The 25,750-nt window shown below is 41.5% G+C and overlaps 2 long non-coding RNA genes and 1 pseudogene across 2 annotated transcripts in view; 2 read left to right on the top strand and 1 right to left on the bottom strand.

Moving 5' to 3' along the window:
• The window catches only part of LOC145520448 (uncharacterized), a 45,948-nt gene extending 29,665 nt beyond the window's left edge, over window positions 1-16,283 (top strand). Inside the window, exons 3-6 of the long non-coding RNA XR_014064476.1 lie at window positions 2,033-2,317; window positions 2,605-2,694; window positions 3,704-3,949; window positions 15,425-16,283. This is a non-coding gene — a long non-coding RNA (uncharacterized LOC145520448). The remainder of the gene's footprint in view (window positions 1-2,032; window positions 2,318-2,604; window positions 2,695-3,703; window positions 3,950-15,424) is intronic.
• Window positions 23-22,970, bottom strand: LOC145520446 (uncharacterized). Its single transcript, XR_014064474.1, has 7 exons — window positions 22,878-22,970; window positions 5,671-5,755; window positions 2,282-2,419; window positions 2,048-2,099; window positions 1,088-1,415; window positions 558-829; window positions 23-405 (listed from the first exon to the last, which is right to left on the bottom strand). It is a non-coding gene; the product is annotated as an uncharacterized LOC145520446 (long non-coding RNA).
• Window positions 11,976-12,662, top strand: LOC145520444 (protein Mis18-beta pseudogene; annotated as a pseudogene).
• Window positions 22,971-25,750: the final 2,780 nt, after the last annotated feature.

The raw sequence follows: 25,750 nt of genomic DNA, 5'->3' as shown, positions 1-25,750 counted from the left end.
CATTGAGAAGGGTTCTCCCAAATTGCTTCTAAGTTTTTTTAATGAAAAGTAACGATTGCAGCAATCAGCGGCTTTTTGGCGGATTACAAATCTGGAGGGAGCTGTGGTGCTGCATTGAAAAGCGCCCCCCACTTTCGCACGGGGCAGCCGGTTCACAGGAGCAGTGCTGGGGGGCGGTCCAGTCGCCAGACAAAGGCGGGAACAGGCGAGCGGAGGAGGGTGCCTCTGGGGTGCTCGAGTGCGCGCACCCAGTACCTGGGCAAAGGGTCTTCCACCTTGGTGGCACTTGTGTGGCGGGGATCCCCAGAGGAAGACGAAGGACAGGGTGCAGGGGAAGTGCCAAGAGAGATCGATCCCACCACCGCCACTGAGTAAATTCCAGGCATCTGGAACCAGGAAGGTGCACTAGAGGAGCAGGTGACCGTGGAGGGCAGAGGAACAGAAGGTGTGACCTCGTCCCCCACTTCCACCTCGGACGTATGAATGCTAGTTCTTTTTGGGACACGTTATTTTGCAAACTGGAACCAAAGTGTGGCTCAGTCTGGGTAGGATCTTACCTAGGTATTATAGGCAGGAGGAGGGAAAGCTGGGTCCCCTCCTTCTCCAAGGAGGGTGCAGAACCCCGACTGCAGTACCCTGATCAGCTGGACTCGCACCAGTGCAAATGATGCTTCCATATACTTGGATATGGCTCACACCAGGCTCCTCTGCCACTGAGGAACCGGAATGCATGCCTTCACCCTCAAGGAATCCTGGTGTGCAGTCTCCAGACCCACAGGCAGGCAGGCCCAGGCGGAGGGGCTCCAAACTCCAGGACTGGGAGAATTGCCTTAGAAAATGGGGGGAGGGGGAATGCAGAGAGCAAACACCGTTCCCACAGAGGTTGAAATCAGCAGCAGCAACCTAAGGCTGCTCACATTCATTCTGACTTTTTTATACATTAAAAAAAAAAATAGTGTATCTTAGCAGGGGTGTGGGAGGTATGTTTTTTCACATCCACTTCTCTAAGGTTCTCTGAAGTAAATAAGGGGAGTAGAGAGACAAGGGTGGGGAAGAGAAGAAAAAGACTCTCCCCTTTCCTACTCACCTCCTTCTCAAGTTTAAAAAGAATAAATGCAGCAGGCAAGTCCATAGCCCTGAAGGTTTAACTTTTTTTCTTTGCAGCTTGTCAATGCGACCATTGCTTTGATGGGAGGCTCCTCAAGGTGACACATTTCTGAACTTCACCCCCTTTTCAAACTAACTCCCTACCTCCTTGTTAGTGGCCAGCTCTGAACTTCTGCAGAGTGTTTTTGTGTGAGTCAAGGCTCATTCACGGGCGCTTTTGTGGGCCTCTCCTCCTTTCAGGCCTCAGCGTGTTACACCAATTAAAGGGCGACGTGCTGTAAATGTAATGGGCCGCGCAGCAATTGTTTCTGACAAGCAACAAAACACATAGATCCACCCCTTAGATTAGGCCGTTGAAGGGGAGGTTGAGGCCGGTCAGTTTACTGAATAGTTTGTGAACTGTAATTCTGAGGACTCCTGTGAAAAAAAGTCTCTTCCCTCTCCCTTGCCTTGCTCCCCCTCCCCAAAAGTACCAAAGAAGAAAAGAGAAACAAGCGACATCTATGGTGCAAAATCGGGGTCACTAGAGAAAAAAACCTGGGTGAGGGACTTGTCCTTTCATTTGGACTGTCTGGAAAACTCCTTCAGTTCTTTCCCCTCCTCCCTACTCTTTGAACCTGGACATCAGTTTTACTGGCCACAGCAGCCTTCTCCCCTGATGGTGAGCTTGGTCCCCCAACATTAAACATTGGATCAGGGTAAGAATTAGGAATAGTCAGGTTGCTATAGAAAATTCCATTGATTTCATTGATCTGGTCCTGGCGGGACATCAGTGAGTCACAGGCTGTAGCTTCCCCTGGCAGGTCACTCAACCCTGGCTTCCCCTCCAGCCCTTCTCCTCAGCCTTGCATGCTATAAAGGTCTCTAACGCCAGCACTCTTCCTGGGCTCTCTCTGTCCTCCTAAGATTTCCTTCTCTTTTCCAGTGTATTGGATCTTACCTGGCTTCTGCAACTCTCTGTCACCACCTGAACTGTAAAGAGCACATTTCATCTGGAAAGGAGATGTTAAGAAATCACCTACTCACTCCATGTTCATCACAAGTTCTGTGGCCAAGAAAAGAGAAGTGACTTGTCCAAGGTCACAAAGCAAGTAGCTGAGCTGTGACTGGAGTTCAGATCTCCCATCCCATCCCACACCCTCCCACACCTCACTGCCCTGCCTTCCCAACCTACCTCTTAGATGGTTCCTCTGCCTTGCATCATGCTCAGGTACTCCCAGCTCCTGAGGTTTTGCTTATTTTGTCTTGCTCTCACTCTCCTACTCTTCCATCCTGCCACACTCTGCCCATCTCTAGCCTTCTCAAACCAATTCTGTTCAACAGATAGTTATTGAATATCAGTTACATACAAAGAACATTTTGCCTTTTCTATGAAACTTTCCCTAGCTATTCTTATCCACTAAGTCCCCTCCCCACTCAAACTCCTCTAGCTGGAAAACACCCCATCAGTTTCTGCCTGAAAATCTCCTATCTATTCTTCAAAACCCTGCTCAAAAGGTACATCTGTGAAGCCCTCTCATGTGCAGAGATCCTCGAGGAAGGAAGGAGGTTTAGCCTGACTGTCTGAGGAACTTAATGAAGCCCAGTGTAAGTGGAGAGAGGGGCAAAGGTCAGAACTCCTAGCTTGTGCGTCACATTAAGGATTTGGGATTTTACTCTGGAAGCAATGGGAAGCCATTGAACAGCTTTGAGCAGTGAAAGTCCCTTGTCTAGATTGAATTTCTTGAGAACAGACTGGGTCCTTTCCATCTTTGTGTCCTTCTATTACTGTCCCAGTGTCTGGTATTTAAGGCTCAAAAACCATTTCCTTAGTACATAAGTGAACCAATAACTCATTAAATGCATATCACCCAGCCCTTCCTATCTCTTAATTATGGCTAACCAGGTTGTAAATGCCAGGGTGGTAGGGACCAAGTGACGATGTCTTTGAATTCTTAACAGAGCCTAATTTAACTCGTTCCATGCTAGGAATCAAGTATACACTTGTCTATTGACTAAAGGTATGTAAGGGAAAGAACCAAGAATAAGAACAAAGATGGAGACTTCTTTTCTTTCCCAGTACTAACAGCCTTAACTTGGGAAATGTGTGGCTTAAACCACTCTGAAGCCTTGGTTTCTTCGTTAATAAAATGCGGACAATGCTACTTTATTCATGGATTATGAGGAATAAGTACCATTTGTATGATAATAACTTCATTGCGAAGTAATATGTTAATGAATGAAAATTAGTGCACTCTCCTGGGTCAAGGCAAGGCCAGTGGTGAAGGCACCACTTTAAAATGACAAAAGGCTGGTCCGAAGGTAGTGAGTTATCTCAATTGATTGTTCACAGTCAGTTACAGATCGAGCTCCTCTTCTACTCTTCCCCCCTTCTCACTACTGCACTTGACTAGTCTTTAAAAAAAAAAAAAAAGAAAAGAAAATGACAAAAGATGGTCCAGGAGCAGTAAGGATTCTGGAAGAACTACTCTGACTCACAGCAGCCTTCCCTTCTCTTGCTGTTGGCTCAGAGCCCAGCTGGTCCCACATCTTCCCCCAGGGCGTGTTACCACTGCTGACACCCTTCACACTTGGCTCCCTCTGCTCTTGCTCTCAGAAGCCTGTTTCAGAGAAGCCCGAATTCCCTTGTTACACGTAGAAGGCTGCACTTGGAGACAGGACAACTAGATGCTGGGACACCATGCAGAAATCACACAGACTCTCAACCCTGCTAAACCAGACCAAAGAACCACTCATGGCAAGAGCAGACGGAGCCCACCAGCCCCCTGACTGCTCACCAAACTCTATTGCCCAGTGACTGTGGTTCTTGTTCTGGAGGCCTGCATGTCCTCAGGGATGAAATGTGAGTAAAAGAGCAGAGACTGTGGTGTGTTGGGGTGAGCATGCTTGTGTGTGTGTGTGTGTGTGTGTTCATGTTCCAAAAGCACCTTAATTTTAGCCTCTGACAAACATAGTGGAAAAGAATCCTCAAAGAGGAAAGGGAATTTTTTGTTTAAGTTTCTATATCCAAATGAAATTTCTTTAAAAAAAAACTACCTCTTAACTACCATTTAAGAACAGAGAGGAGAGAGACATAGGCTTCTTACCTTTCCCTGTTGTGCCTTTATCTGAACATTTTTTTTTTTAATCTCAAGAAGTAGAAGTAAAAGCTCATATTCATAAAACTCTGAAGCCAAGTCAGCCAGCCACCCTGCCAGAGAGAACTCCACAAGATTGCTGAGGCATCCAGTGGGGTGGTGGGAATCGTTTGACTAGTCACGTCCTCCCCCTCCCCTTGGAGATGGCTGGTGAGTCTGAGGAGCTAAGGAGATGCCAAACCAGAGGCCTGCTGTGGGAATGAATATGTCTTTAGAGACTTTTCACTCCATCCTGATGTGTGTGTTGCTAAATCCTCTCCCATGGACCCCAGACAGCAACAAGAGCTATCTTTCCTCCTCCTACTGATGCATACATCCCTCTGCCCCAAGGAATGCATGTTTCTTCAGCTTAGTGTCACTTCTTGCAACGGTCAATGATTTCAGTCAAAGATTCTAGATGCTTCTTTGTATTTTCCTGCAAAAATAGAATCCTGTATTTTCCTGCAAAAACCAGAATCCTCTCAGAGGATATTTTTCAGATGATTTCCTCCACAGCTGATGGAGTTGTTCATTTTCATAGGATAACTTTTGGGGCTGGGGAGTGCAAGGTAGTGGAGGGGGCGGGTTGCTGAGCATCACTGGGGGAGTGGAGGGTATCCCTGGGGTGTGAGAAGACAGGAGCTTTGGAAGAAAAGACCTGGAGCCTCTGATACCTGGAGACGAGATATTCAAACGTGGTTTATGACTGTGCCTGTGCCACATGAGAGCATAGCAGCACTGCCCTTACCCCTGGATGGAAGGTGGGGAGGCAGAAACCAAAACAAATGAATTCAATTATATTTGAAAAAAGAATAGGCTAAATGAGGATTCAGTCTTTGGGCCTGTTCCAGGAAATATTTGTGAAAAGTTGGTTGAAAGGATACCACTATCCAATCCTAATTTCTCTATTATATAAAGGCCCAAACTTCTTTGCAGTTTCTGATTAGAAAATGTTTCCCTGATTTTGTCTTTGCTACTGGCATGTGACCTCTTAATTTAATTTTGGTCTTTGCTTATACAAACCAATTGCCGTGGAAACTTTTTCCTGTGGTGCAGCAAAGACAAGGGGGAAAGTAGAACATCAGTAATTATATATTGTGTTTCTAATTCACTTAATTAGTAGTTATCAAGCATCCTTAATGGTTCATAGCCACAAACTAGGTTTATATCTGAGGGCATCAGCCTGCTTCAGAAATCTCTCATGTGTGTCTGTCTGATACAGAAAGAGGGAGATTGTTTTTAGTAGACTAAAGTTAGAATCCACCAGTCTGATGCCCCAACACTTTTCTGCTGCCTTCTGCCTATGCCTCGCTCCTAGCTGAGCCACGAGGTTGCTGCCCGGTCAGTTATGCCACTGCCCAATTTACCCAAGTAGTCAAGTCAGTCAGAGGGAAGATCTAAAATCTGATATTATAAAAAATTAATTTTTGACTTTTCAGTCACTTGCCTGAGCTGCTAAAGAAAATGTTCCTGGGTTTCTCCAATTCCTCTTCTCAGAGAGTGCTATTAACTTTTTGAGAGAACTCTCATATCTGTGGGAAATATTGTGAATTTGAGAAAAAAGACTAAATTAGTGAGAAAGCACAGACTTAGAATATGTGGTGCATTTTTTATCATGTGCCATTCTACAGCAGATGAAATTCAGAGATATTACATTCAGTTGTGTAAGTTTCACACTGCACAATGACAGAGGAAAATGTTCCATCAGACTATGAATGGAATTGGGTCTTCTGCTCATAGGGGTGGGAGGTAAGGAAGAAGGGTCCCTCACATGCTGGTGATCTTTATTTCACCAATTAATAAAACTGTGATAGACATTGAAAATAATGTATTTCATTTGGATGAAATGACAGATTTTAATCTCTGGCCCCAGGCAACTTGGGTCTGACTCTGTCTCTGCCATATGTCAGCTGAGTTATCTTGGACAAATTGCTTCATCTCTCTGTGTCTCAATTCCTCATCTATAAAATAATAAAGTTTAATAAGAAGAGTAACTGCTTCATAGGTTTTTGAGGATTGAATAAATTCATACATATAAATAGGATATTATCTAGCACATAGTAATTGCTCAATTAATACTAGCTGTTGTTATTATCATGTATTATATTGAAAGACATGTATTTTGTGACAAGGGATAGAAACACAGCTTTTTTACTGTTCTGTTTGCATGTGTGCTAAGTTGCTTCAGTTGTGTCCTACTCTTTGCAACCCTATGGACTGTAGCCCACCAGGCTGTTCTGTCCATGGGATTATCCAAGCAAGAATACTGAAGTGGGTTGCCATGCCCTCCTCCAGGGGATCTTCCCAACCCAGGGATTGAACCCACATCTCTTATGTTTCCTGCATTGACAGGCAGGTTGTTTACCACTAGTGCTACCTGGGAAGCCCACTGTTCTGTTTAGAAAATAGTAAAGGCCCTACATGGTTTGGCAGGAAGAAGGTATGTACTCAGTGGACAGAACAGGTTTAATTCTGTTATAACCATCTATTGTGACCTTGGCCATGTCCTCTATAGCTGCAGTCTCCTCGTAAGCAAACTGAGGATGATGGAAGTATCTATCTTGCAAGGCTGGTGTGAAGATTAAAGACAAAACATGGAAAGTGTTCAGTATAGTGCCTGACCCTGGACAGACTCTCAAATAGTGTTAGCTATTGGAGTAGCTATTGGAATAGTGTTAGTATATTGGAGTAGAGCCAAGACATGACATTTGTATACTGTTATATATAGTCAATGTTCTAGCTTTGGTGAAAAAAATCTTCTCCCCCACCTCAGCCAAGGACAGTGATCTAAAAATTATTATGTGAGATTTATATTCAGGCCTAAGCCCTCTTCTCACTTGCTGGACCTTGATGTTTGTCCAGCTGCCCCCAACTCGTTCTAGGCCCTGGTCAAAAGAAACATTTGCAGGAACTCAGAGAATAGGCCAGGAGAGATGGAGCATATATCCTTAGTGCATTTTTGATGTGTGAGTGTTTCAAGTACGAGACTGTCAGCTCCATGAGGACAAGGATCATGTCTATTCAACAACATATTCCCAATATCCTTGGTGAGTATTTGTTGAATAAGCTTAAAAGAAATGAATACACTATTAATGACTTTCCTGTACAGTAGCAACTTAGTTAAATGTATACTCAGTGAATGAGCCCTCAACTTATATATTTGTTTTCCTACTTTCCTACTTTCACTTTGTGGAAAAAAAAAAAAAAGCCAACAGAACTAGTTCCTATGAGGAATTTGGTATCAAAAAAAAACCCCTGATATGATCTAGAATATGCACAAATTCAGCCCAATTTCCTATCCTTGTATATGGAGATCATTCACACTATAAAAGTCATTCAACAAACATTTATAGTGCAAGTCCTATATACCAGAGATAAAAACTGAAGCTTTCAACTTTCAAGTTAATTTCACATATAAATTTAAAGTGATTACCCCCAGATAAAAAGAAAAGTATTCCTACTGTCATTTCCTCTTTCTCATATGAGGAAAGCAGGGCTCAGAGAGGCTCAGTGACATGCCTGAGGTTCCTTGGATGATACAGCTGGGATGAATGTGGTGTTCTGACTCTCTAAACTCAGTACTGTTTCTACTTTTCCCTGAGATCTCTTCCATGGAAATTGCTATTAAAACTTATGATTCACGTATCACCAAAAGGGAGCAAATATTGTCACTATCTTAAAAAGAGAGGCAAGCAAACATTTTAGAAATACTTTACAATAGAGTTTTTTAAATAAAAGAATTTTGTGGTTAACACAAAATTTTTATCAGAAAATGAGTTATAATACTTCACTCAGTATGCCTATTATCCAACTTAAATCTAATTATTTAGGACTTAAAATAGACAAAATAAGGTATCTTTGGACATTTCTAACAATCTGAACAGAAATTCTCAGCATGAATTTCCTCAGTGGATGTTTTATGATTGACAGCCCTGGCCAGGCCCATCCCACCTTGAGGTGGCTGAGAGAGCCTTTGTAAGAGAGGGTGGGTAAACCTGTCCAGGTGAACTAACATAAGAAGCCACAGAGCCTGGTGGTAAGGAGCAGGGTGGGGGAAAGAGGAAGAAATAACTGTAGTTTCCCAAGAAGTCCCGCTAGACTTCCACTGTATCCATTCAATAACGACCCCCCCCCCCAATACGTAAGTAAGTTTGAATGGGTCTTTAATCCTTACAGTCAAATTTGCTTTGATTAGGACAGTCATGACAAAGGCCACCCTCAAGACGAGTTGGAGGTGAGGGGTAAAGAATTACCCCAGGTAAAACTGCAGTGCCTTGTGTCCTTCAATCTCCCCACCCTCACCTACGTCTTAGCCACTCCCCTATAGGTGTCCCACACTCACATTCTGACCTTTGCTTCCAAAAGATCCCAACTGCTGTCCTTTTAAGCCTGTCCTTTTTGGAAAGTGCCTCAAATTTCAAAATCACTGTTACAATGAGCTTTTCAGGTAGGTGCTAAGATCTGACCAAGTAACTTACCCTAACGTGAGTTATGCCTAGAGAATTAACAATGCAAAAGAAGATCTTATGAGCGTAAATGAAACTCTGATCTGTGGGGTTTATGCCTGAAATGTTTCAGGGGCCCATGGATAGAGTCTTCTGGGTTAGGTGCTCACCCTGACCAATAAGCTGAGGACACAGAAGCATGTACCCCATGGGGCAGGTGAGGGTAGATTATTTTAGAAGGGGATATGTATGGGGGCAGTGCTTGATATCTCCTTCAGATGGTTCTTATATTTGTCTACTCAGGCTACCATAACAAAATACTATAGATTGTGTAACTCAAACAACAGAAGTTTATTTTCTCATAGCTTTGGAAGCAGGGAAGCCCAAGATCAAAGTACTGGTCAATCTGGTTTCTGGTGAGAGCTCTCTTCCTAGCTTACAAATGTGCATCCTCACATGAGGAAGAGAGGGCTCCAGTGTCTCTTCCTCTTCTTGTAAGGATGCCAGCCCTATTGATGTAAGGCCCCACTTTTCAGTTCAGTTCAGTTCAGTCGCTCAGTCGTGTCCGACTCTTTGCGACCCCATGAATCGCAGCACACCAGGCCTCCCTGTCCATCACCAACTCCCGGAGTTTACCCAAACTCATGTCCATTGAGTCGGTGATGCCATCTAACCATCTCATCCTCTGTCATCCCCTTCTACTCCTGCCCCCAATCCTTCCCAGCATCAGGGTCTTTTCCAATGAGTCAACTCTTCACATGAGGTGGCCAAAGTATTGGAGTTTCAGCTTCAACATCAGTCCTTCCAATGAACACCCAGGACTGATCTCCTTTAGGATGGACTGGCTGGATCTCCTCGCTGTCCAAGGGACTCTCAAGAGTCTTCTCCAACACCACAGTTCAAAAACATCAATTCTTCGGCACTCAGCTTTCTTCACCATCCAACTCTCACATCCATATATGACCACTGGAAAAACCATAGCCTTGACTAGATGGAACTTTGTTGGCAAATAATGTCTCTGCTTTTTAATATGCTATCTAGGTTGGTCATAACTTTCTTTCCAAGGAGTAACTGTCTTTTAATTTCATGGCTGCAATCACCATCTGCAGTGATTTTGGAGCCCCCAAAAATAAAGGCCTCATTATACCCATATCACCCCCCAATAAGCCCTATCTCCAAATATAGTCACACTGGGGGTTAGGACTTCAACATATGAATTGAGGGGGCATATTCATTCCATAACATTCTGACCCCTGGGCCCCCTCAAATTCATGTCCTTCTCACATGCAAATATATGTACTACATCCCAACAACCCCTAAGGTTTTAATTTATTCTGGCATCAACTCTAAAGTCTAAAGTCCAGAGTCTAATCTAAATAGCATCTAAATCAGAAATGGGTGAGACTCATCCTAAAGCAAAACTCCTTTCCTAACCAGACAAGTTATATGTTCAAAATACAGTGGAGAGACAGGCATAGTATAGACATTGTTGTTCTAAAAGGAAGAGACAGGAAAGAAGGAAAGGGTGACAGGTCCCAGGCAAGTCTAAAACCTAGCAAGAGAAATTCCATTAGATCTTAAAGGCTTGGGAATAATCCTCTTTGGTTTGATGCATTGCCCTTGGGGGTCACTGAGGTGGCAGTGTCACCCTCAAGGCTCTGTGGGCAGCCCTACTCCTCCAGCTCTCTGCTGAGAGCCCCCACCATGGCTTTCTTCAAGGGCCCCACCTTCTGAAACCAGGAAGGAAACAGCCTTGCCCCCTGGGCCTATGTTAGGCAGCCCTCTGAATCACCTTCACATCATTCTCTTTTCTTGAAAGATAACCTATGTTAGCAAACTTCCTTCATTCTATCCCATTTTTTGAAGCTGCCAGTGTTTCTGCTGGTATAATCTCTAATTTCTGGCATCTGCTGAGATGACTGATTGGATCTGTGGTTCACACTCATCTTAATCTCCTTATTAAAAGGTTGTTCAGCCATCTTTTCGAGTTCTCTTCAGAACATCTACCTCATTTTTTTAGTGATAGATAGTTTGAGAATTTTCCAGTCTTTAAGTTCCAGTTCCTTTTTGCTTAAAGATTCTTTCTTCAACTCATCTCTTTCCTCTTGTATTTTATTAAAAGCAGTAAGGATGACTAAAGCTACATCTTCAATACTTTGCTTTAGAAATCACCTTTGCTAAATATCCAGTTTCATTGCTGGCAAGTTTGCTAAGTGCTAAGTCACTTCAGTCGTGTCCGACTCTGTGCGACCCCAGAGACAACAGCCCACCAGGCTCCCCCGACCCTGGGATTCTCCAGGCAAGAACACTGGAGTGGGTTGCCATTTCCTTCTCCAATGCATAAAAGTGAAAAGTGAAAGTGAAGATGCTAAGTCGTGTCCGACTCTTAGCGACCTCATGGACCACAGCCTACCAGGCTCCTCCATCCATGGGATTTTCCAGGCAAGAGTACTAGAGTGGGGTGCCATTGCCTTCCCCGCTGGCAAGTTTAATCTTTCACAAAACACTAGAGCACAGTTTAGCCAAGTTCTTATCCACTATATAATAAAGAGTACCTTTCCTCCAGTTTCCAATAACCTATTCCTCACTTCTACTTGAAATTTCATGAGAATAGTCTTTAACATTCACATTTCTGCAAACATTCTGCTAAGTATTTTCTAAGAAGATGCAGGGTTTCTCTCTAGCCTCTTTTTTTCTTTCTGAGCTCTCACCAGAATCACCTTTAACATCCATGTTTCTACCACTAGTCCCTTAATGGCAATATAGACTTTTTATTAGCATGCACCTCAAAGCTCCTTCAGCCTCCACCTATTTTCCAGTTCCAAAGCAGCTTCCACATTTTTAGGTATTTGTTACAGCAGCAACCCACTTCACGGTACCAAAATCTATATTTGTCAGGGTTCTCTGGAGAATCAGAACCAATAGGATGAATATCTATATAGAAATAGATTTGTTGTAAGGAATTGTCTCACACAGTTATGGAGGCTGACAAGTCCTAGGATCTGAAGTCAGCAACCTGGACCCACAAGAGTTAATGGTGTAGTTGCAGTCCAAGTTCAAAGGCCTGAGAACTAGGAGAGCCAATGATGTACAGTTAACCCTTGAACAACATCAATTTGAACTTCACAAGTCCATCTGTATGCAAATTTTTTCGCTAAATACTACACCATCCAAGGTTGGTTGATTCTGCAGATGCAGCTTTGCAGATGAAGGGCTAACTGTAAAGTTATGCTTGTATTTTTTTTACTGAGTTGAGGGTTGGCACCCCAACAGTGGCATTGTTCAAGAACCAAGTGTAGGCAGGAACATGGCAGCTCAGTTGCAGAGGCGTTGCTCTCACTCTGCAAAGTAGCTGTGGGGTGACTTTTGTGATGAGGATAAGAAGGCGATTGATGAACCTTCTTTTACAACTTCCATGGAGTGGGACACGCAAGTGGTGAAAGGGTCTTCTCTGCTCAGCCCTGCAGAGCTGGGGCTGGAGGAGATGCCATCCAGCCCACGACTGCTGTGGTGGTTACAACCAGAGAGGTGCTCCGTGTTCCAGTATGCACAGTGCCATGTCGTGCTCACTGACTCTGTGCACCTCCCCTGGGACCTGTTGAGAGCCCTTGAGGCCAGGATCTTCTCCAGAGTCACAATAATGTAGTTTAGGAGGATCCCTTCCTTGCTGGCCTTGAAAGTTCCCTCAAAGGCAACACTTAAAACCTTTTATTCTGTAGTTCCTGTGAGATTTCCATTGGTTTCCATGTATTCTATCCATGCTGCCCTGACTGCCTTGAGAGGTCACTTCTGCCTTTCCAGTGACAAAATGGTGTTCTACCTCTTAAAAGCAAAAGCCATAGTAGATGCACCCGAGATAGATATTCACAATGCATCTCTACCAGAAATGGTTGCAGATCTGAAAGAGAAGATGATGTTAATGCATATTCATTTAAATTTGCTCTTGAAGATTCTGAAGGAAGTGACTCTTGATCAGTTCAAGCCAACAGATTGATCCAGAATTAAAGCTGGAGTATCAGGGTCAGGCCTTATTGCTATCTTCAACAATAGGTGCTATTTGATCACTTCTCAAGAAAGATCAGCTTCAAGAATGGATGGGAGGGGCTTCCCTGGTAGCTCAGTGGTAAAGAGTCTGCCTGCCAATGCAGGAGATGTGGGTTTGATTGCTGGTCCAGGAAGATCCTACATGTTGTGGAGCAACTAAGCCTGTGTACCACAACTACTGAGCCTGTGCTCTAGAGTACAGAAGCTGCAACTACTGAACCCACATGCCACAACTACGAAAGCTCACGCACAAAACAGCCCATGCTGTACAACAAGAGAAGCCACTGCAATGAGAAGCCCATTCACCACAACTAAGAGAGTAGCCCCCGCTCACCACAACTAGAGAAAAGCCTGCACAGTAATGAAGACCCAGCACAGCCAATAAATAAATAAATAAAATTATAAAAAAGGAAAAAAATCAGCTGTAGCTCCAGGCTGAGGACTGGTGGTCTTGAGATCCAAGAAGAACCGATGTTTCATTTCAAGTCCAAAGGCAGGAAAAAACTGATATCCCAGCCCAAAGGCTGTCAAGTAGGAGGTGCTCCCTCTTATTCCTCTTTTTGTTCTATTCAAGTCCTCAACTGATGGATAAGCCCCACCCACATTAGGAAGGCCAGTCTGCTTTACTCAGCTACTGATTTACATATTTACTTCAGTCCAAAACACGCCCACAGACACATCCAGAATAATGTCTGACCAAATATCTGGGCATCCCTTGGCTCATTCAAGTTGATACATAAAATTAAACATCACAGTTCTCAACTTCATAAATCACCTTAGATACATAAGTACACATTGGAATCCCCTGGGGAGCTTTAAAAACATACCATTCTGTAGTCCCAACCTCAGAAATCCATATGTAATTGGTCTGAGGTGCATTTTAGGAATTTTCAAAGCTCCTCTGATGACTCTTAAAATGCATTTAAGGTGGCCAGATAAAGTGCTTCAGCAAGCAATCTTTGAAGCAGAGAAGTCACATGGGAGCACTTTATGTGTGTGGCTCAGCCACCAACAACTAGCCACTAAGAGACTGTTAATTAGTTGAGGGTCCTTTATACATTGCTAATCATAAAAGCAAAGAAATATGAAGCAAATTAACAACATGGTAAGTACACATTACAATAAAACAAATCAAAGGTACAAAGCTTTGAGGGTGGGAATAGAGATCCTTTGGATGGGGAAGATAATTGCTTTACAATGTTGTGTTAGTTTCTATTGTACAACAATGTGAATCAGCTGTAAGTATACCTATGTCCCCTCCCTCTTGAGCCTCCCTCCTACCCCATCCCCATCCCACACCCTAGGTCATCACAGAGTACCAAGCTGAGTTCCCTGTGCTATACAGCAGCTTCAGTGTTGGGTTTTTTTGTTTTAAATTTTTGTGTTGATAACATATAGAGCTATGACATGGGCTTTCCCAGTGGTTCAGTGGTAAAGAATCCTCCTGCCAATTCAGGAGATACAGGAGATAGGAGTTCGATCCCTGGGTTGAGAAGATCCCCTGGAGGAGGGCATGGCAACCCACTCCAGTATTTTTGCCTGGAGAATCCCATGGACAGAGGAGCCTGGTGGGCTCAAGTCCATAGGGTTGAAGAGAGTTGGACACGACTGAAGCAACTGAGCACACACAGAGAGCTAAGATATGTAAAGCTTGTGTTTCATAGTTTGTTTTTTTATTCCATGCGCTTTTAATCATTTAGCTGTTTGACAGTTACTACTATTTCCTCTGTAAAGCTGGGGACACTTGCCCTCCCTCTTTTTCCCCAGCCCTGTGCCTTCAGCCAGGAAGGGAGGGATAACTAAAGGGGCTGCTCTCAGGACGTTGGTGGCAGCTGCTGTTCCAGGTCCTGGTCTGAGGCATGAAGTTTAGCCTCTTGTGTGGGGAGGAGCTGGGAGGATGACAGAGGAAAGGAACTCTCCTTGGCTGAGAAAGACAAGGCCTGGGTGTGGGTAGCTTTGTATGTATAGAATAGTAGTTTTGGTCCTTTCCACAGTGATGCTAAGAACTGAGAGTGATAATTCCTTCTCTGAGCAACCCTTACCCACTCTGGGGTGACCTAAGTAAGGCAAACCAAAATGGCGATGCACTGTCTAGGTGAGGTTTTGTATAGTATTTGCTCAATATCAGTCCAGCGAGACGCAGAGGTACATAGAAATGTTTTGCATGGTAAACAAGGGCCACATTGTTTTCTTCCAACTTTTGCCATTGAAGAATTATGCAAAAACTCCCAAGACTAAAAGATGCTGATTCCTTAAGAACTTACTGATAACTTGGAAAACCATGGAATCAACCCCATAATGTAGTTTAAAAAATAAATAACACTGTGTAGACAGTTGGGGAAGATGGATGGTGGTGATAGGTACACAATAAAGTCAGTGTACTTAATGCCACTGAATTGTACACTTAAAAATAGTTTAAATGATGTAGAGGGAAAAAAAAGTTCTATATTAAAAAATAAAGGCATTTCATATTCAGAATTAACACCACCTTAAATACAGAATACCAAAACAGAAGCCCTGAAGGCTCTACTGTCTAAATTACAAATTCTGGATTCAAATAAGCACAAGAGGAGACAAGAAACGGGATGGCAGGGAGGTCATGACTATGCAACCACCACCAAATACGCAGACTTTTCTGTTTCCCTTGTGGTTCTCAAGATGGCCAAGAGACTCAAAAGTTTTTCCTTAGTTGAGCTGGTGTTTTGGTTGCAGAGAATCGACAGGAAGGGAGAGAGACAAGGAGAAATCTTCCTCCTCAAAGCTACCAAAAGAGTTCGGGCGCCAACCAGATCCGGACAGCCGCGCCCAGCCCGAGCTGCCCCAGTCCTCGGGGCTGCTGGAGCCGCGGTGCTGCTGCAGAGCCGGCGGGGCCCGCAGAGCGTCTGGCAGCGCGGCCCACCCTGGGGGAGAGCTCCTAACTCCCAGGGCCTCCTGTGGCTTCGAGGCGGGAGCAGAAGCTTCTCCCGCCTTCCTCGCGCTCCCTCGCCTTCCAGGTTCAATAAGGATTACATCATGGAACAAGAATGCGGGGCAGCCTGAGAATCAAAGCCGTCACAATCAGCGGCTGGTTAACTGTACTGTTGCTGAAACACATCCTTCCCACCCCTCCTCCCCTCCCCCACCCCAGACCTCTGCTTTTCGTACTATTAAGGATAGCATTATTGGGGAGAGGAAAATCTGATCAAAACTGTCGACCGCCAACAGCAGACTTTCTATGGATTCTATAAAGGCCACCTTAACGATTTCCCTAATTAATGGATGACATCTTTGGCTGAAGGAGAGGCGATGGATTCGACTCTGTCTTCGTCTTTGTTAACCTTCTAATTAACTTTCGTAGGTCACCCAGGTCTCCCAAACCTAAAAAGTGAAGAGGCCCATTGTGCGAGGAGCAGTAAACTTACTTTTTCTGCTGGGGTACTTAAAAGGGAGAACGATTATAGGCTGAGAAAAATAACTCCATTTAAAAGCTTTGTGGCTGCAGAGAATGCATAGGTCCCTCCCTTAGAAAATAATTGAAACACCTTTTATACCAATATTTCTATGCATAATAAAAACAAATTAGCAAAATGCATCTAAATTCAGCAGCACTTTCAAATTACCTTTTTTGGAATGTAAGCCTCTACAAGTCAACAAAGGAGCGGGAGTTTAGAGAGAATATTGCAACTGCAACAGCTCTCAGTCTGTATGCAGAGTGAGTGCAGCTTTGGGCCAGGCTGGGATATCTGAGTCACCTCCTGGAAGAAATGCTTCTAATTTACTGCCTTTGCCCAGGCTGGGTATAAACTGCCAGGGGGACCCAAAGACTGTTAGCAAGTGAGCAGGTCTTTTTTCTAGATAGCATTGTCTTTGGAAGTTCAGAATGTTTTATTGGTCTTGGTGAAAAACAGAAACCACCATGGTAGAAAAGCCAGAAAGCAAGTGAAACTCCACCATGATTATTGAAACTGATAAAACAAATTTTAAAAATATAAGAGGTGCTCCTGTTGGAATTTTCATTTTGGTAGCTTTTTCAGACTATGCAGATGTGTTGTGGTTTCTGTCCCAGTTCCCTGGCATCTCTGGCCCAGCAGAAGAGACACTGAGGGAAAAGCAGGTGCTCAGCCTAAAGTGGAACTGAAATGAAGGCTCCTTAAAGGAGGGCTTTGCTGAAAGGGAATGAGATTCCTAACCCAAGGACAACAGTAGTGGGACTTTACTATTGTTTTCTGATTACAGACAGAACCAGAGTTAATTGTAGAAAAGTATAAAGATTTTAAATACTGTCAATATTTTAATCTTGCCTTTCCATTCATTCTCCTGTGCATCCTCAAATTTTTACCCATTTCATTGTTGTATTCTTCTTTTAGTTCCTGTAACACTATAACATTTTTTTCTGTATTAAAAGTGAGAACAAGATCCTATCCTGCCCACACACCCAGATTGAAGGTGCAGGGGGTAACTTTAAGAAATCTCTTTTCTGGAAAGCTGCCACTTGTGGAGAAAACAGTGCTCTCATGCATTGCTGTGGGAATTTAAACTGCTATAACCTCTCTGGAATAGACAGAAATTTGGCATTACTTATAAATATTACAAAAACATACCTTCTTTGAGGTAGTAATGTCTGTTTAGGGAGCTTCCCTAGAGATATACTAGCATAAGTACAAAATGACATATGTAGAAGTTACTCTTTGCATCACTATTCATAATATATTGAAAGCTATCTAAATGTTCACTAGTAGGGGACTGACTAAAGAAATACAGTATATCCATTGAGTGGAATATTATGCAGCTATAAAAAATAGATGAGTATGCTCATTATATGCCAATTTGGAATGGTCTTCAAAACAGCCTGTTGGTAAAAAACAAAGCAACAACAAAATGCAGCAAAATAGTGGTGTAAATTATGCTATTTGTAGGGAAAGATGAGGTTTAAATATTCATAAACATTTTCTTCTAGTAGCAATTATCTTCAGAGAAGAGACCTGAGTGGCTGAGGAACAGCTGTGGGAGGGAGAATGCTGTATAACTTGTATATCTTTTGAATTTGTACTGTGTGAATATATTGCCTATTCAAAAAATTAAAACATAATTTTAAAATGTCAAAAAGAGAAAGGTTGCCATTTTCCAATCTGCTCTGTGCATAGCTCTATACAATTCAAGGGTAACCCAGTCATGAAACGTCCTATTCGTTTCCATATGCTAAATAGCTTATTTTAGATTTCTCAAAGTCTGCCTAGATTAAAAGACCCCTAAAGTGGAAGGTACAGTCACTCTCTCTTTGGAATCTTTAAATGTTTCTTAATGAAAACAGAATAATGCATTCTGTGATTTAATTGTTCAAAATTAAAATTCAACAAACTGTTAAGTCTGTATAAATGAAACATTCACGGGCTTCATCAGCATGTGCATCGGGACAAATGCTTTGGGCCTCAGAATAGTGGAAATACTTCCTAACATTTGAGGTGTGCCAAGAAACATATAAAGAAGTCAAATAAAATCTTTTGTCATTATTCTGTTGTTTATTTTGGCTGCACAGCATGGCTTTCAGGATCTTAGTTCCCCAACCAAGGATTGAACCCTGGCTCAAGGCAGTGAAAGCATAGTCCCAACCACTGGACCGCCAGGGGGTTTCCAAATAAAACCCTGTATTACACAAATTCTTTTTGCTCACAAGAGTCTGATTTACTTGTATCAATCAATTTAAGTTATTCATGGTTTATGAGCTATACTATTTTTAGTGATTAAACTAAAACCTGAAACTAATGTTACCCTCTCCTCATTCCTCAGCCCAGTCTGTCAAGTGACATTGGAATGATTAGGCTGAACCATATGAAATTAATGTGTGTCAATGGTACAATAGCAGCAGTTTCAGGTTTCAGCCTTATATTTTTCATCATCATCATGTTGTTGCCTATAGCTATATAACAGAAACATTGTTATAATTGCCTGTCCACCATCCATTTCTCTTTTCTTCCTTGTTAGCAGAATTCCCATTTAATTCCCATTTAGTAAGGCAATAAATCTCAATTCAACTATATACATGGAATTCTCATTTCTTTTGTCTGTGATTGGTTTAGATTTGGGCATGTGATCCAGTTCTAAGCCAATGAGATATAAGAAAAGACAACTAAAAGTTTCTGAGATAGATTTCTCTTCCACCAGACATTTTCAGGTCCAGATGGATTGCCCAGAGTTCCTGCAGTCATCTTGCTGCTGTTAATACAAAATGTGCAGACATAATGGGCATGCTAGGATGACACAAAAGGAGAAAGGAAGTTGAATCTCCATAGTAGTACTCAGGGATTGTATTAAACAACTCTGTAATCCTCTGACCTTGTGCTTCTTATTATATGACATGATAATTTTCTGCACAATTTAAGCCATTTTGAATTAGTTTTCTATTACATTACAAATAGTAATAGACCATCGTGGTAAATATTTTTACCACTATAAGTAGTGTGAAGCCCAGGTAGTATCCTATAAAAGCTCCTCAAGAGAAAAAAAAAAAGCTCCTTGAGTAGTTCTGTTTTGTAGTCCTCTAGTAAAAATTATCTTATATCATAAAAATAAATGCCCCCTCAACATCTTTAGTCATTAGTGAAATGCAAATTAACACCACAATGAGATACTGCTTCACACCCACTAGAATGGCTCTAAGCAAAAAGATGGACAATAACAAATGTTGGCAATGGTGTACATTGCTGATGAAAATATAAATAATGCAGCCACTTTGGAAAATAGTTTGGCAATTCCCCCAAAAAGTTAAGCATAGAGTTATTGTATAACTGAGTAATTCTACTCCTAGATATACATTGAAGAATATTAAAAATATAACATTCATACAAAAACATACACAGGAATGTTCATAACAGCATTATTCATAAAAACCAAAAGGGAGAAAAAGCACAAATGTCTATCAACTCTTGAATGGATAAATAAAATGTGGCATATTCATACACAGAATATTATTTGGTAATAAAAAGAAATGAAATACTGATGCATACTACAAGATGAATCTTAAAAACAGTATGCTAAATGAAAGAAGCCGAACATAAAATACCACACAGTGTATGATTTCACTTATATGAAATGTCCAGAATAGGCAAATTCATAGAAACAGAAAGTTTCAAAATACATATGACCAATTTGTTAAAAGACTATTTTTTATGTAATCAAAGCTGCATTTTTGCAGTCATTTAAGCAAAAATGAGTGAAGATTCTATCCTCCAGAAAACTATAAACTTCATGAAAGCATTGTCCCACTCCTGTGTCTTGGTGCCAGCACATCAAACTGGACCACACACACTGCAGAATATGTAAGTGAATGGATTTTGGTGCATTTTTTGAACAATTCTGGGCTTAGTTCCTAAAATTAGCCTCTGTTTACTTATCTGCAAAATGGGGCTAGAGCAGTAACTATCTTAGAGGATGAATGTGAGGATTAAATGAGATATGAGAGCTCATTTAAACTTTGCAGAGTTCCTGGGACATAATAAGCATCAACAAGAGGTAGTCATTGCTGTTTTGTTTTATTGTTGTTTTAAGTATTAGTACTGTTACTGTATTTTGGAACCTTATGCCCACTCATCACAAGATGTAGAAATTTCTTATCAGCTGGCATGAGCAATTCTTGAGTGATATTGTTTAAGTATATATTCGTTCTTATAAATTGAAAAAGAAAGGATTAGTTATTTTCAGGATTAGTAATTTCCAACAAAAATAGTTGGAAATTCAGATTCAACAATCATAGGATTTTATAACAGTATATTAGTACATGAAAAAAATTTACAAAAATATAATAGATTTGCTATTGTTCAGTCACTCAGTCTTGTCCAACTCTTTGCAACCCCATGGACTACAGCAAGCTAGGCTTCCCTGTCCTTCACTATCTCCCGGAGTTTGCTCAAACTCATGTCCATTGAGTCAGTGATGCCATCCAACCATCTCGTCCTCTGTCATCCCTTTCTCTTCCTGCCTTCTGTCTTTCCCAGCGTCAGGGTCTTTTTCAGTGAGTCGGCTCTTTGCATCAGGTGGCCAAAGTATTGGAGCTTCAGCGTCATTCCTTCCAATGAATATTCAAGGTTGATTTCCTTTAGAATTGACTGGTTTGATCTCCTTGCTGTCCAAGGCACTGTCAAGAGTCTTCTCCAGCACCACAATTCAAAAGCATCAATTCTTCGGTGCTCAGCCTTCTTTGTGATTCAATTCTCACATCCATACATGACTACTGGAAAAACTACATGTGCTTAGTTGCCCAGTTGTGTCTGACTCTTTGCAACCCCATGGACGGTAGCCCGCCAAGCTCCTCTGTCCATGGGCACTCTCCAGGCAAGAACACTGGAGTGGGTTGCCATGCCCTCCTCCAGGGGATCTTCCCAACCCAGGGATCGAACCCAGGTCTCCCACATTGCAGGTAGATTCTTTACTGACTGAGCCACCAGGGAAGCCTGGAAAAACCATGGCTTTGTCTATACAGACCTTTTCGGCAAAGTGATTATCTCTGCTTTTTAGTATGCTGTCTAGGTTTGTCATAGCTTTCCTTCCAAGGAGCAAGCGTCTTTTAATTTCATGGCTGCAGTCACCGTCCACAGTGATTTTGGAGCCCAAGAAAATAAAATCTGGCAGTGTTCCCATTTTCCCCCCATCTACTTGCCATGAAGTAATGGGACCAGATGCCATGATCTCAGTTTTCTGAATGTTGTGTTTTATTGAATTTCTATAAATGATCCAGTCTGAAACATTATTTTTCTAAACTATTTTTCATATACTCCACTAAACTTAAAATACCAGAGTCCTTAAAATACCAGAGTCCTCAAGTTAACTTTAGATCATTTCTCAGCCTCTGTTACAAGTTTTTAAATTGTCTCCCTCATCCCCCACCCTTCCCACTTACCAATTTATAACATATATCTTATTTGAATGAAATATTTTTCACCATATGTGAAATTTAACATATACTCATAAGATACAGATTGAGTCAACAATTGTTTGGGGGTAGGTAGGGGTGTGCTGGAGGCCAAACTTTTCCTCCCATCTCAAGGAAAAAATTTAGGTCAGTGATTTATCTAATGTCACATAATCTGCTAATGGGCTTTTAAAAGGAAGATTCAGGACAAAGGTACTCTTCTTTTCTGCTGCTACAGCACACAGACCCTCTCCATCATATAACTCATGGGCAAAAAATAGACAAGCAGCAAAACATTTCCCTAGCTGTGACATCAAATATTATGAGGACAAGCATAGGGAAAATGAAAAGTGCATAGTTTTTAAGTGCATTCTTCCAGGTTTCAATCCAAATTTTGATCATTTATATGTTCACAAGTTTCCATTAGGTCGATATGCTTCATTAATCTTGTTTGCCCTTGTAAGAAAAATACAATGGCCAGGGGAAAGTGGGGAAAAGAAGAGCAAATAAGTGATTTGCTGGATAGGTTAGAAAATATGTCAAAATCAATTCTGTGTATTCACACCAACCCTTAACTACCCTCTCTTCACCCCACAAAAATAGAACAGATTGTAGCAAAGAAATAGGAGAATCTTCTGATACCAGGCAGTAATAGAGTTAGCTGTCACCAAACTGGGCCAGAAATAATGGATGGCAACCTCACCTTTGCACACCATTCCTAGTATCAGTTCCTTTCCCTTTCTTCTCATTACCAGTAAGACCCACCTACAAGGGAGAAGAGTTCCTCCCAGTGTGAAGAAACTCACATAAGTTGGATGTTTTCTTTGCTGAAAGGTTATATCTTGTTTATGGACAGGGTTCTCTCTATGGTTCTTAAAAGTCCATGGGGAGAGGGGCCCTGTAGAGATGGATTATTCCTCATTTCCTCCCAAATTTAATCCCTTCATTCAATTCCCCCTTTCTGATTCCTCTCTGCCTTTCTCTTCTCTCTTCTTATTTTGTGCCTCCATCTCAACTTTCCTTCCCTTCTCTTTTATCACATCAGTCTTTAGTAGTATATTAATGTTACTCACCAAAGTGATAAAGTCTTGATTCTGAAATTTTAAGGTCTTGATTCTGAATTTGTTTTTCTAAACAAGGTAGGTTTAATATTAAGAACTACAGGTGGCCCAGCATCCCTTTTTATATCCATCCATCCACCAAACAAAGAGGCCATATATTTATCTATGGATCTATTGTATAACATAATTCAGTATACATGTAATTTATGTACACATGTACCTTAAAGAATCTTCAGGATCTGTGTAAGGGCCTTTGAAGTTTCTTCTGCATGTTAATTTCTCTCCTAATCCAGATGCCACTGCTCTTTGTGACATTTCAGAGAGGTCACTGAGCACCATCCTTATAACCCTCTAGACAAGAACAATGGAATGCAGAACTTTTTTTTATTACCCAACCTTTTAGTATTCTTCTTTTTGTTTTCAAGAAAATTCAGTCAAGTCCTAGGAGGTCTTGCGACTAATACTGCTTTCTCTCTAGTTCAGTCAGTATTTACCCTCTGCAGAGAAAATTATGAATGTATCTGTGTTCACAGATTTACACATTTCCTGTTTTATGTGATTACTCCCCAGAAGAGACTACCTTGAGCCTCTGCCTAAACCAGTCTTTCTGGCCTCCCCATGATTATGCAGTTCAAAGAATCACAGCTTTTACAAATGAACTTCCCTCCTGATTTGGAATTCTAAGAGCTCCAACTATAATTAACCTGTATATAAACTATAGAGATTTTAAAGAGGTAACAAATGTTAGAGACTGCAGCTTTTCAAGCTATATATTTCATAAACAAAATACAAGCTTAAATTAGAACCTGGAAAAATATTTTAGTTTTAGCAAAGCAGGTTTTTTAAATCTGCTAATAAAAAATTCATAAATTCTGGAGGAATTAGTCTAAAATATTGATACTTTCCACATAAATGCATCAAATGATTTAAATGTATAACCATTTGGGGAGTTTTAATTTTGCTAGCATGAAAACAAGTTTTCTGACACTGGAATATCTTATTTGAATATGTTTTTATACAGTGTAAAAGCTTAGTCTTATATACTGTGCATAAGGAAAACCCAGTTGTGTTTAAAATAAAAATTCCTCAAGATATTTTAGGTTCTTGCTGTGTGCTATGTATTTAAAGATAAATTACATTCTGAGTATAAAGTTGTTTTTGTTTATGTAGAAGAATATAAAGAAGAAAATAATTGATAATTCCACCATCCAAATAACCACTATTCATATTTTCTTTCAGTCTTTTGCCTATGCATATATTTTGAAATTCCTTATTTAGACTTTCACTGTTCTGTTTTAAGCAGTAAAACTTCATGCTGAGGCAAGGCTTGATTTTTAGTGACAGGGAGGGAGAAAAAAAGAGCAAGATCAAGGAAGAGGAGCATGGAGGGCACAGGATCCTCTTGCCTTCTTTCCTACTGACTGTTGACACTACTCTCCCACACCTTCTTCTAGAGGCACTCCCCAAATCCTCAAATAGAACACACACACACAAAAGAGAACTTTTCCAAACCTGAAAAACATGAACCTACTGATAATCACTGTGAAGAAAACATCAGCATTCTCTATGTGGTTAGCTGGGCTTCCCTGGTGGCTCAGATGGTGAAGAATCAACCCGCAATGCGGGAGACCTAGGTTTGATCCCTGGGTTGGAAAGATCCCCTGGAGAAGGGAATGGCAACCCACTCCTGTATTCTTGCCTGGAGAATCCCCATGGACAGAGGAGCATGGCAGGCTACAGTCCATGGGGTCGCAAAGAGTTGGACACAACTGAGAGACTAAGCACACAGGTAATTTGTGGATGTTTGCATTTCTATATTCATCTGTTTCTAGGCTTCTAAGAAATCATGAATATCTTTTTTAAAAAAGAATAGACAGTATATTTTTAATCACCTGAAAACACCCTTTAGAATCTAAAATGGATATGCCCATTATTCTTATCCCCCTGCAGTGGATCGACAGTAGTAACTCTCCTCAGTCTAGCACACTTTCTATTTTTAGCTTAAGGTACTTACTGAATTTTGACAAGGTTGAGTAAATATCATAGCTTTCCAGAATAGCCTGCATCATTATGACCTAGAACTTAAAACAATTGTGTCTTCCTTTTCCTGTAGTTTTATACGAAAAACGTGTTTACCACAAGATCCCCTGGAGAAGGGAATGGCTACCCACTCCAGTACTCTTGCCTGGAGAATTCGTGGACAGAGGAGCCTGGCAGGCTATAGGCCATGGGGTCACAAAGAGTCAGACATGACTAACACTTTCACTTTCATAGTACTCATAGTAAGCACTGTAGGCTTATAGTAAGCACTAGACTGAGAAAACAGAGTAGCATGCCAGTCTCCTAAGAGGATGCTCAATGTCTCCTTAGACCTGTTTTCATTGAAGCCTCCAAGAATGACATTATTGTATTGTGCTCTGTGATTGTGCTATCATTTCACCACCAGAAATTATAGCACTGGCTTCTGTTTCCAGCACTTTGGTGGATTTGATGCTGCAAAAGTTAGTTTTACATGGCAACTTGGCTAGGCTATGGTACACAGTGTTTGGTCAAACACTAGTCTATGTATTGCTATAAAGGTATTTCTTAGATGTGGTTAAAGTAGATTTTTGAGTAAAGCAGATTACTCTCTGTGATGTGGGTGAGCCTTATCCACTCAGTTGATGGCCTTAAGAGAAAAGACAGGTCCCCTGAAGATGAAGAAATTCTGCATCCAGACCTGCCTTTGGACCCAAAACTGTAATATCAACTCTTGCTGGAATTTCCAGCCTACCAGTCTGCCCTGTGGATTTTGGATTTGCCAGTCCCCATAGTCTCATGGGTCAATTCCTTAGATTCTCTCTATAGATACATTGTGTTGGCCAAAAAGTTCATTTGGGTTTTTCTGTAACATCTGACAGAAAAACCTGAACAAACATTTTGGGCAACCCAATAGATATACACATATTCTATATTGTGATAAAATATAATCTCTTTCTTTGGAGGATCCTGACTAATACAGATATCCTGAATGATAATCTCAGCTAAGATAACTAAAATGTTTTTTAAATGGCTTTTTACATACATCACTGAGCCTGCACAAAAGGGAAGTCT

This window comes from Giraffa tippelskirchi, chromosome 9 (genome assembly GCF_054371585.1).
Source record: "Giraffa tippelskirchi isolate mGirTip1 chromosome 9, T2T-mGirTip1v1.2.pri, whole genome shotgun sequence".
NCBI lineage: Eukaryota > Metazoa > Chordata > Mammalia > Artiodactyla > Giraffidae > Giraffa > Giraffa tippelskirchi.
This window is presented reverse-complemented; position numbering and strand designations above follow the sequence as displayed.